This window comes from Apium graveolens, chromosome 7 (assembly GCF_009905375.1).
Source record: "Apium graveolens cultivar Ventura chromosome 7, ASM990537v1, whole genome shotgun sequence".
Classification (NCBI taxonomy): domain Eukaryota; kingdom Viridiplantae; phylum Streptophyta; class Magnoliopsida; order Apiales; family Apiaceae; genus Apium; species Apium graveolens.
The window spans coordinates 71,492,895-71,504,291 of record NC_133653.1 but is presented as its reverse complement, the minus strand read 5'-3'; the positions used below and the strand labels follow the sequence as shown (position 1 = coordinate 71,504,291).

General features: G+C 40.7%; 1 non-coding gene across 1 annotated transcript; it reads left to right on the top strand.

Annotated features, from left to right (window-relative positions):
* The first annotated feature begins 11,049 nt into the window (after positions 1–11,049).
* Positions 11,050–11,156, top strand: LOC141675794 (small nucleolar RNA R71). The gene has a single exon (XR_012556427.1). It is a non-coding gene; the product is annotated as a small nucleolar RNA R71 (small nucleolar RNA).
* Positions 11,157–11,397: the final 241 nt, after the last annotated feature.

Here is an 11,397-nt window from a genome sequence, read left to right as displayed (position 1 = left end):
ATAGTAAAATCTCTAATCCATATGGACCCAAACTGATTAGTTGGGTACCAAGAACTGTTAATCCATTGTAAGTGCAGGACATAACAGGTTAATTGATTCATATGTATTCTTGGTAATTCATACTCAAGGCATATGATCAAAGAAAGAGCCTTATAATCAAATGTGGTTAACGTAAGCTATTCCGTCAGTAATCTTTGGAGATGATAACAAAGGTTTTCATCACGGGACAAGCTATACAAAAAAAGGGATGCCATCATGGATTCAACAACTGCTATCACTGATAACAACTAATCATTGAAGTCACTGATAATAGTTGAAGAATCTTTCTTGCTGGAGAATCAAGGCACAAATCCTCTTATCAGACAGTTCTGCATCAAAGGATAAAATGTCAATTCCATGAAAGATTAGTGTCTCATCTGAAGCAGAAAGGTTGAGAAACTCGCTCTTCTAAGAGTACGGGAAAGATATGCTCGTGGCTAGAATGGAATCTAGGAAAGGTGAAGTCAACGGTCTCTACTATAAAGCTTCATCTAACAAAAGTTTAGCTATGACATTAGAAAGTCTCACCCTTGAACATCAACTCAAGGAACTCTTTTGTAAAAAGGAATTAGTGAGAGGACTGTCTCATCTGAAATTCAGAAGGATGATAAATGTGAGGCATGTCAGGAAGAGGAGTCAAAGACGACATCACATCAAAGTAAATATATACCTTAGTGATGGTAGTTGACTACTCTTATTATACAAAGTTGTTGTTCGTACATTCTCAAAACAGGACATCACAGATGGTGATTGATCGTATCAGAAGATCAAGATGGAAGCAACTGTAAAGAAATGATCTTGTGATCAGATAATGGGATTGAATTCAAGAAGCAGTTCTGATTAATATCTGTAACATCAAGAATATTCTGAGACATATTCAGCACTAGGAGCTCTGTGTCATAACGGAGTGGTACAAAGGAAGAACCATAACTTGATTAAAGCAACAAGGACAATGTCAAGCTAATTAAGACTTTCTAAATACCAAAGAGCTGGAGCAGTCAATACAGTTTGCAACAAGTAAGATCAAGCCTCGATCAAGAAGTATACATGAAGACCATTAATGAGTTAATGGCCAACAGAAGCAAACACTGGATAATCTGAAAGTGTTTGGAGAGAATATTCTACAAAAGCAAACAATGAAATGTTTTCAGTTGTTTGAAGATCTTGGCATTTGCTAGGGATGACAAAATAATCCGATCCGATGGATACCCAATCCGAAACCCAAAATTTTGGATTAACCGAACCCGATTTTTTGGATTTGGATTTGGATATGGATTTAATTTTTAAACCCGAAATTTTTTGAATTTGGATTTGGATATTAGGTATACCGATCCGAAACCCGATCCGAAATCCGAAACTCTATCTGAACCCGATCTGAACCCGAAATACGAAAAAAACCTGAATTATTATATATATATATTAATTATATATATAATATTAGAATTTAATATATTACACATTATTATATAAATATTAATAATATACATTATGCATATTATTATATAATTTTTAGAACATATATTTTTATATTTATGTTAAAAATTAACTAATTATAAAGTTTAATTAAATATAATTATTCAATCATTTAAAGGGTGATAAGGTTTATAAGGTTAATAAAACATCTTTTAGTAATAAATCTAAAAAACTTGGTATCAATTGAGTTGATTTTTTAAATATTATCTATACATATAATAACACAATTAATGATGTGATGTAGTGGTTGAAAATGACACGTTAAAACTCTTTCTCTACAAGTCGCGTGTTCGATCCCAAGCACTCGAAATATCAATAATTATACAAAGTTTCAGATTTCGGATTCGGGTTCGGGTTTCGGGTATACCCGAATCCGACCCGAAATCCAATTCATTTTCGGGTATTTTTCGGGTTCGGTATGGATAAAATTTTCGGGTTTGGATATGGATTCTGCAATACCCGATCCGATCCGACCCGATTGCCATCCCTAGCATTTACAGCTAAGACTTGTGGGGATATTCTTCATGGCTACTCAGTGGAGTCTACAACCTACAGGGCATTTATGGTTGATCAACATGTTAGGGCGAAAACACGCACTAATATTCACGCAAGTATACGCGTTCGCAAGTAATATAGAATACTTTCTAGTTCGTTCCCTCAGAGACTCAGACTAAATTATTGTCTAATTAAACTCACTCACCAATGTATGATTACTTCTCAATGTTAAGATAATAACACTTAAAATTGTTGATTAAATATTAACTATGATTAACTACTTAATTAACCACTTAACTAACACTTCAAATTATCAATAATAAAACACTCATGAGATCACAACTTCATTATTACTTCCTTCTATAGCCATTGTTATTACCTTTAGCATGCGACAATGATGATATTAATCGAATAACACGAAACTGATAAAAGCCAACTTTCATTGTACTAATACCATTCTACCAAGCATCCACAATTAAGATAGAAGTTGAATAGTCATCAATTATGTTGAGTTCCTATATGTCTACAGAAATTGACAACACAACGATTTAAGCACAAGTTATCCCTTTTGATTACATAGGGCAAATAAAACTGTTAGAGTTACCCACTAATCATGCACAACGTACATGAACCTATGCTAGCATGGCAAGTTCTAAATCTCAAGATCCACCATCGCTTCACAAGAGATTAACACCCTATCTTATATGTTCGCGACGCACATAAGACGAATACGCACAACCAATACTAGATATCATGCAATCATCACACACTAAATTATTAAACAATTAACTAAAGAATTCCATAATAAATCCGTTGCAACCTCATGATCACGATTAGCCCATAATAGAACTCATCGCCATCATGGGTTCATATGAAATCATGATAAATAAACACAAGAAAATAATAACTACACTAATTATATTAAAACAGAGTACGTCACAAGAGTAAATAAGTCAAAGCAAGAAAACTAGCATCCAACGTTACAACGAAACAAGAATCACAAGAATATATGCTTCCTCTTCGTTGTGGTGTGCTAAATCGGTCTTCTTCCTTATCTCCTTCGCTTCTTGCGTAAAACACAATCTAAAACATAATCCCCTTAATACTCTCTGTGAAAACGTCTCAAATCTACCTATATAATAGTCCCATAAAACTCAGATTACATAGAAGTTGGAAGCCACACAGAAGTAGAAGTCTAAAATAATTCAGCTTTTTCCCCGACCTTGCGCGGCCGCTCAGCATTTCTGCGCGGGCGCGCAGGCTGCTGCGCGGCCGCTCAGCATTGTTGCGCGGGCGCGCAGGACCCTACTGGAAAAATTCCAAGCTTGCTCCGTTTCTTCGCCGTAATCTGCCCATTCCTTTCCTCTCGCAATGGTGAACACATGCCAAGGCTTATTCTTGATGATTCCTCCCCCAAAATGCAACTATTACCCTGAAATGCATAAACACTAGAAAAACGCATCAAATACACAAAATACTTGATTTCAAGACACCAATTTAAGCCATTTTAAGACGTTCTAAGTGGTATAAAATGCCACTTATCACACCCCCAAACTTAAATCGATGTTTGTCCTCAAGCGTCACAGACTCAAAAGCAAATAAAAATATGCATGAATGCAATCTATATGAAAATGCAACGATCCCCCTTACTACAATTAACCAACCCAATTGTCACACCTCAACGAATGCAGTTAGACAACTAAAGATCAATAAACTCGTGCAACCGGACATACAGCCAGAAATGTGGTGTGTGCAAATGCTTAATAGATATGCTTCGGAACTAGACCAATTACTATGACTAGACTATCCTCAAGGCAATCCTATGATTATACAAAGAATAAAAATTCTAGGCACAAAGTGATATACAACACTACAAGAACTCTGGAGCTTACTACGGAATCGTGCTTTTTATTTACAACTCAAATGCTTATTTGACCGTGCAATGAGTGAGGTCCACAAAAGACTTATACAATGGTATCCATGTAACGAGCGTTAGGTTAGCGGATCCCAGACTCTAAAAGCCTTAGATCACTAGGCACAAAGTCCCCTAAGAACTTAATAACTCGAATACCAAAGAGCCCACTCTTGATCAATTATGCAAATTTTTTTTTTTTTCATAACTTCTGAGCAAGTGCGTTTCGCTCCATCTTACTCAACCCTAGACTACTCGCAACATAAGCGAGCCGGCTACTAGCCATTTGGCGCCTAGCCACAACTAGCAACAACTTCCATATTTTTTTTCTCCAAAAATTTTTCTTTTTCATGTTTTTATCACTAAGAACCTATAATCGAATTCTAAGCATAATAAATAGATTGACCTTGAAAACAACCAAATCATAACAACAATCTAGCCCTTACGCATTCTTTAAGACTTAGTGGACTTACAATTATTTCTAGCATGCATATCAACCTACACAACTTAATATCACTTTAATGCTATCACTACACTCGCATCAATATCACAATTCAGTCGATAAATCATTGCAAAAGGGATCATAGTAAATGCATGAGCTACATGACATTCATAAAAAAAAACTATATGGCATAAATTATGCAACTATATGAACTAAACTATCATGAATATGCAACTAAATGACACACACACAATATTCCTTAACTACCACCCCCAAACCAACAATCTTCACTGTCCTCAGTGAAAGTAGTAGAAAGGAACACAGGGTATACCTACTCGGAGTCATCATCATCATCACCCTCAGTGGGTGGAGTATCAGGCGGCGGGTATGCAGAGTCCTCACCAAAAACTGGCCACTGGATATCAGCTCCAAGGCCTCGAAAAGCAGTCCCTAATGCAAGGGTGAGCTCCTGAGCAAACCTGCTCTGCGTCTCATACATGGCATCCATCCGCCGTGAAAGCCTCCTATACTGGGCATCACCCATCCCAGCACCCTCCAGAGCTCTCGAAGAACCAGCCTCACCACGCCCTGGCCTAGCCATAGTAGCACCTCGTGCTGGACGCCCTCCTGGAAGACGATAACCCAGCCCATGCTCCTCAGGCTCACCACCGGTCCACTCCTGCATCCCATTCAGAATGCCAGAATCTATCGGAGCTGCTGGCAACTGCAACTGCTCATGAGCTGGCCAGTTCACTCCTACTGCTCGGCATAGCTTCGTAACCGTGGATGCATAAGGGATGTTCATATGCTTTGCTCCCCTCAAAAACTTCAGAATTCCTTGGTAGATAAACTCACCAAGGTCCACATAGTATTCCTCATTCAGAATTCCCCACAACAGCTGTGCTCTCTCAACTGTGACCTCGTGTGCCTGTGAAGAAGGCAAAATATTAGCACATATAAATGCATTTCATGCACGGGCATACCTGTTCATGGCGATCGCCGGAAAGTGACGATACTCATTATTGGCTGGACTGCGGTTCCAAACTGTGCCCGGTCGACAGAGAGTCGCACAAATCAAATCCAAGTCAAAATCCTCAGCAGTCTTTTCATTCCAGTTCTCCTCCTCGGGCTTCCTCTCTCGCTGTCCAATCACACGGCGAATCGCCGCAGGATGATAATCAACCGTCAGCCCACGGACTACAGAAAACCCATTCTTTTCAGCCTTCGCGTTCGCGTAGAACTCACGAACAACGCTCATCGGTACTGCTTCGGGTGACTCACAAAAAGCTATCCACCCCTTCTCTGCAATCATGGGCAACAACTCACCATCCCTCCCTGATGGTAAAAACCCCCTCTCCTTCAGAATCGGCTTCCCCAATAGCCTAGTGTACTCCTCCTCCGCAGCTCTGTCAGTTAACCGAGGCCTTGCAACAGTGCCCCTCGATGAATCAGCAGTAGGAACTGTGCTGCTGCTGTCAATAGTGCGTGCTCTCTTGGGTGCCATTGATTCGTGAATAGAAGTGTGTAAGAACTAATTTTTGATGTTTGTGAGAGGGTTTAAGTGTAGGAAGTTTTGTGGGAGATATGTAGGATAGGTGTATGTATATATAGGGTGTGGATTAGATTAGGGTTTGGGAATTAAGGGTTAAAATGATGGGGTAGTGGGGACAATTCGTGGGTTTATGGGCTAAAACTGTTTTTGTGTTTTTTTTTTTCTTTTTTTTTTTTGAACTGTAAAAATTTTCTGGAACTCGACCCCTGTGCGGCCGCTCAGCATTTCTGCGCGGGCGCGCAGAGGGTCTCTGGAAAAAAAAAAATTCAGCCCCTGTTTTCTGATTTTTTTGTGTTTTTGGATAGGTTATTAACTTCTAAGGGTTCCTGTAACAACAATTCATGGGTTGCCTCCCACGCAGCGCTTCTTTTTCGTCATTAGCTTGACGTTCCGTACCTTTCTCAAGTAGTCAACAAAATGGCACTAACCACCTCTCGGTTTGCCATGTCCCCATAGTAGTGCTTCAACCGCTGACCGTTAACCTTGAATGCTTGGTCCGAATCATTATCAAAAATTTCCACCGCTCCATGTGGAAACACAGTTTTGACAATAAAAGGTCCAGACCACCTTGATTTCAACTTCCCACGAAAAATTCGGAGCCGAGAGTTGAATAAAAGAACTTGTTGCCCTGGCACAAATAACTTAGGATGTAGCTTCCTATCGTGCCACCTCTTCACCTTTTCCTTATACATTTTGTTATTCTCGTACGCCTGAAGTCGAAATTCATCAAGTTCATTAAGCTGAAGCATTCTTTTCTTACCAGCTGCATCTAAATCCAGGTTCAATTTCTTCAATGCCCAGTAGGCCTTATGCTCAAGCTCCGCTGGTAGATGACATCCCTTACCGTACACCAACTGAAACGGTGACATCCCTAGTGGAGTTTTGTATGCTGTTCTGTAAGCCCAAACAGCTTCATCGAGCTTTAAAGACCAATCCTTCCTTGACGGACAAATAACCTTCTCTAGAATGTGCTTTATCTCTCTGTTAGACACTTCCGCTTGACCATTTATTTGCGAATGATAGGCAGTAGCTACTCGATGATTCACATTATAACGCTGCATCATAGAAGTGAACTTACGGTTGCAAAAATGCGATCCTTCATCACTTATGATTACCCGAGGTGTTCCAAACCTTGTGAAAATTTGCTTATGAAGAAAATTTAGCACTACCTTTGCATCATTTGTTGGTAAAGCTTTAACTTCGACCCATTTTGAGACATAATTTACTGCCAGCAAGATGTACTGATTATTGCAAGACGTGATAAAAGGTCCCATGAAATCGATTCCCCGCACATCAAAGACCTCGACTTCAAGCATCACATTTAATGGCATCTCATCCTTCCTTGACAAATTTCCCACTCTTTGGCAACGATCACACCTTAAAACAAACTGATGAGCATCCTTGAACAAAGTAGGCCTGAAAAAACCTGCTTGCAGAATACGAGCTGCCGTCTTCTCTCCTCCATAGTGTCCACCATAAACCGTGGAATGGCAGTCTCGTAATATCCCCTCCGTCTCACAGAACGGGATACATCTCCTGATGATCTGGTCAGCTCCCTGTCTAAACAAATATGGTTCATCCCACATATACCACTTCACCTCATGCAGAAACTTCTTCTTTTGAGCGGATGTCAAATTAAGAGGCATTATATTGCTGACGAGATAGTTTACAATATCTGCAAACCATGGTTCTTCCTCCTGAATTGCAAACAACTGCTCATCCGGAAAAGATTCATTGATTAACGTCCTATTTTGTGAAGTAGAATCGGGATTCTCCAACCTAGAGAGATGGTCAGCTACTTGATTCTCCGTACCTTTTCTATCTTTGATCTCTAACTCAAATTCCTGAAGTAAAAGCACCCAACGAATGAGTCTCGGCTTCGAATCCTTCTTAGAAACCAGATAGCGAATAGCTGCATGATCAGTGAATACTGTTACTTTCGTACCAAGCAGATAAGATCGAAATTTCTCAAAGCCAAAGACTATAGCCAAAAGCTCCTTCTCAGTAGTGGTGTAGTTCAATTGGGCCCCATTTAAAGTCTTACTCGCATAGTAGACCACATGGAAGATATTTTTCTTGCGCTGTCCCAGAACTACACCTACCGCATAATCACTCGCATCACACATCATCTCAAACGGTTCTGTCCAATCTGGTGCTGTAATAACTGGTATAGTGATCAAACTCTTCTTGAGAGTCTCGAATGCTGCCAAACATTCATCATCAAATTTGAAAGGCACATCTTTCTCAAGCAAATTGCACAACGGCTTAGATATCTTTGAGAAGTCCTTGATGAATCGCCGATAAAAACCCGCATGACCAAGAAAACTACGGATTCCTTTCATAGAATTGGGTGGGGGAAGATTTTCAATGACTCCCACCTTGGCCTTGTCCACCTCCAGACCCTTGCTAGAGACCTTATGCCCAAGGATAATGCCTTCACGCACCATAAAATGACATTTATCCCAATTAAGCACCAAATTAGTTTCCACGCATCTTTTGAGTACGGCGCGCAGATTATTCAAACATTCATCATATGAGTGTCCAAAGACGGAGAAGTCATCCATGAACACTTCGATGTTATTTCCAATCATGTCAGAGAATATAGCCATCATACATCTCTGAAAGGTGGCCGGGGCGCCACATAACCCAAACGAAACTCTACGAAAAGCAAATGTGCCAAATGGACAAGTGAAGGTAGTCTTTTCCTGATCCTCTGGTGCGATACAAATCTGATTATACCCGGAATAACCATCCAGAAGACAAAAATACTCATGTCCCGCCAATCTGTCAAGCATTTGATCAATAAATGGAAGAGGAAAGTGATCCTTCCTTGTGGCTTTGTTCAATTTCCTATAATCCATGCATACTCTCCATCTTGTAACTGTTCGAGTAGGGATGAGCTCATTCTTTTCATTTGCGACCACAGTGATACCTCCTTTCTTAGGTACACATTGTACGGGGCTCACCCACGAGCTGTCAGAAATAGGATAAATGATGCCTGCATCTAGCCATTTCAGAATTTCTTTCTTTACCACCTCCTTCATGATCGGGTTCAGTCTTCGCTGTTGTTCCACAGTTGGCTTACTACCTTCCTCTAACAGAATTTTATGCATACAATATGAAAGACTTATCCCCTTGATGTCTGTTATGGTCCATCCTATAGCCGATTTGAATTCTCTCAAAATCCTTAAGAGCTTGTCTTCCTCACTACCTGAAAGGTCAGCTGAAATAATAACAGGTAACGTAGATGAATCACCTAAAAAAGCATACCTCAAGTGTTCAGGTAATGGTTTGAGCTCCAAGGTAGGTGCTTCCTCTATTGATGGTTTGAGCTTCCCTTCAGCATTCTTAAGGTCAGAAGTACCAAGAGATTCAAATGGTATGTCCAGCTTTCACTTCCATGGAGAAGCGTTCAGATATTGTAATTGCTCGTTGCTATCTTCATCATCGCTGTCAAAATCCCCCAATAAGGCCTTTTCCAATGCATCAAACATTAGCATGTGATCGAGTTCCGAAGTAACCGCAGTATCAATCACATCCACTTTTAAGCACTCTTCATCTTCTATAGGGAATTTCATTGCCTTGAATACATTGAAGGTCACATCCTGATCTTGGACCCGCATAGTAAGTTCACCTTTTTGCACATCTATCAAGGTACGGCCAGTAGCCAAGAAAGGCCTTCCCAAGATTATGGGAATCTTCTTATCTTCCTCAAAATCCAGAATAACAAAATCTGCTGGAAAGAAGAGCTTATCCACCTTGACGAGCACATCCTCAACTATGCCCCTTGGGTAAGTAATGGAACGGTCCGCCAATTGTAGCGACATGTATGTGGGTTTTGGATCAGGCAGATCCAGCTTTTTAAAGATCGACAACGGCATCAGATTAATACTTGCTCCCAAATCACAAAGGCACTTGTCAAAAGTTAGATTGTCAATGGTGCAAGGAATGGTGAAGCTTCCTGGATCTTTCAGTTTTGGCGGTAACTTTTGCTGCAGAACAGCGCTGCATTCTTCCGTGAGAGCAACGGTTTCAAGGTCATCCAGTTTCACCTTCCTTGAAAGAATAGTCTTCATAAACTTCGCATAACTAGGCATTTGTTCCAAAGCCTCAGCGAAAGGTATATTGATGTGAAGTTTCTTGAACACCTCCAGAAACTTCCCAAACTGTCTATCCAGCTTTTGTTGCTGCAATCTCTTAGGAAAAGGTGGTAGAGGATAGAGCTGTTTCTCCCCTGTATTAGCCTCAGGCAGAGTGTGTTCAACAGTAGTCTTCCTTGGTTCCGCCACTTTCTCCTTTTGCTTAGATTCTTCATCTCTAACTTCAGCTTCGACTTCTTTTGCCTTTTCAGCATCAGCTACTTTTCCAGACCTTAAGGTAATAGCCTTGACTTGCTCTTTAGCTTCCTTCCTGCCTGGTACTTCCGTGTCACTGGGAAGAGTGCCAGGTTGACGATTGAGCACTGCATTGGCTAATTGACCGATTTGATTTTCCAAGGTCTTGATAGAAACCGCCTGACTCTTGCACAACAGCTTAAGTTCCTCAAAATCAGCACTAGTAGGTGCAGCTGCACTTCCCTGTTGAGGATATGATTACCTTGTAGCATACTGCTGTGGTTACTAGAATCCAGGTGGGTTAAACTGTTTACTCACTCCTTGCTGATATGGTGGCTGAATAGCATTCTGATTATTCCCCCAGCTGAAATTTGGATGATTTCTGTTATTAGGATGATAGGTCGCTGGCACAGGCTGCTGTTGTCGCTGATAATTATTCACATACTGAACAGATTCGTTGACAAGAGAACACTGATCCGTAGAATGAGAACCTGCACAAAGCTCACAAAACATAGCTATTTGATTAACTCCATACGTAGCCAGAGAATCAACCTTCATTGATAGCGCTTGGAGCTGGGCTGCAATAGCGGTGGCTGCATCAACTTCCAGAATACCTGCTACCTTGCCTGACGTCATCCTCTGAGTTGGGCTTTGATGCTCATTTGCAGCCATCGTCTCTATAAGATTATACGCCTCAGTATAGCTTTTAGCCCATAAGGCTCCTCCAGCTGCTGCATCGAGCATGGGCCGAGATTGGGCCCCCAAACCATTATAAAAACCAGTGATCACCATTCAATCCGGCATTCCATGATGTGGACATTTTCTCAACATTTCCTTGTAGCGTTCCCAAGCCTCGCATATAGATTCTGTAGGTTGCTGCGCAAACTGAGTAAGAGCACTCCTCATAGCAGCAGTCTTTGCCATTGGATAAAACTTCACCAGAAACTTTTGCGCAAGATCTTGCCACGTAGTGATGGACCCAGCTGGTTCAGAATGTAACCAGTCTTTAGCCTTATCCCTCAGTGAGAAAGGGAAAAGCCTCAACTTGATAGCCTCATCAGTCACGCCATTATACTTAAAAGTGCTGCAGATCTCGACAAAATTTCTTATGTGCATGTTGGGGTCTTCAGTTGCCGCTCCTCCAAAAGAA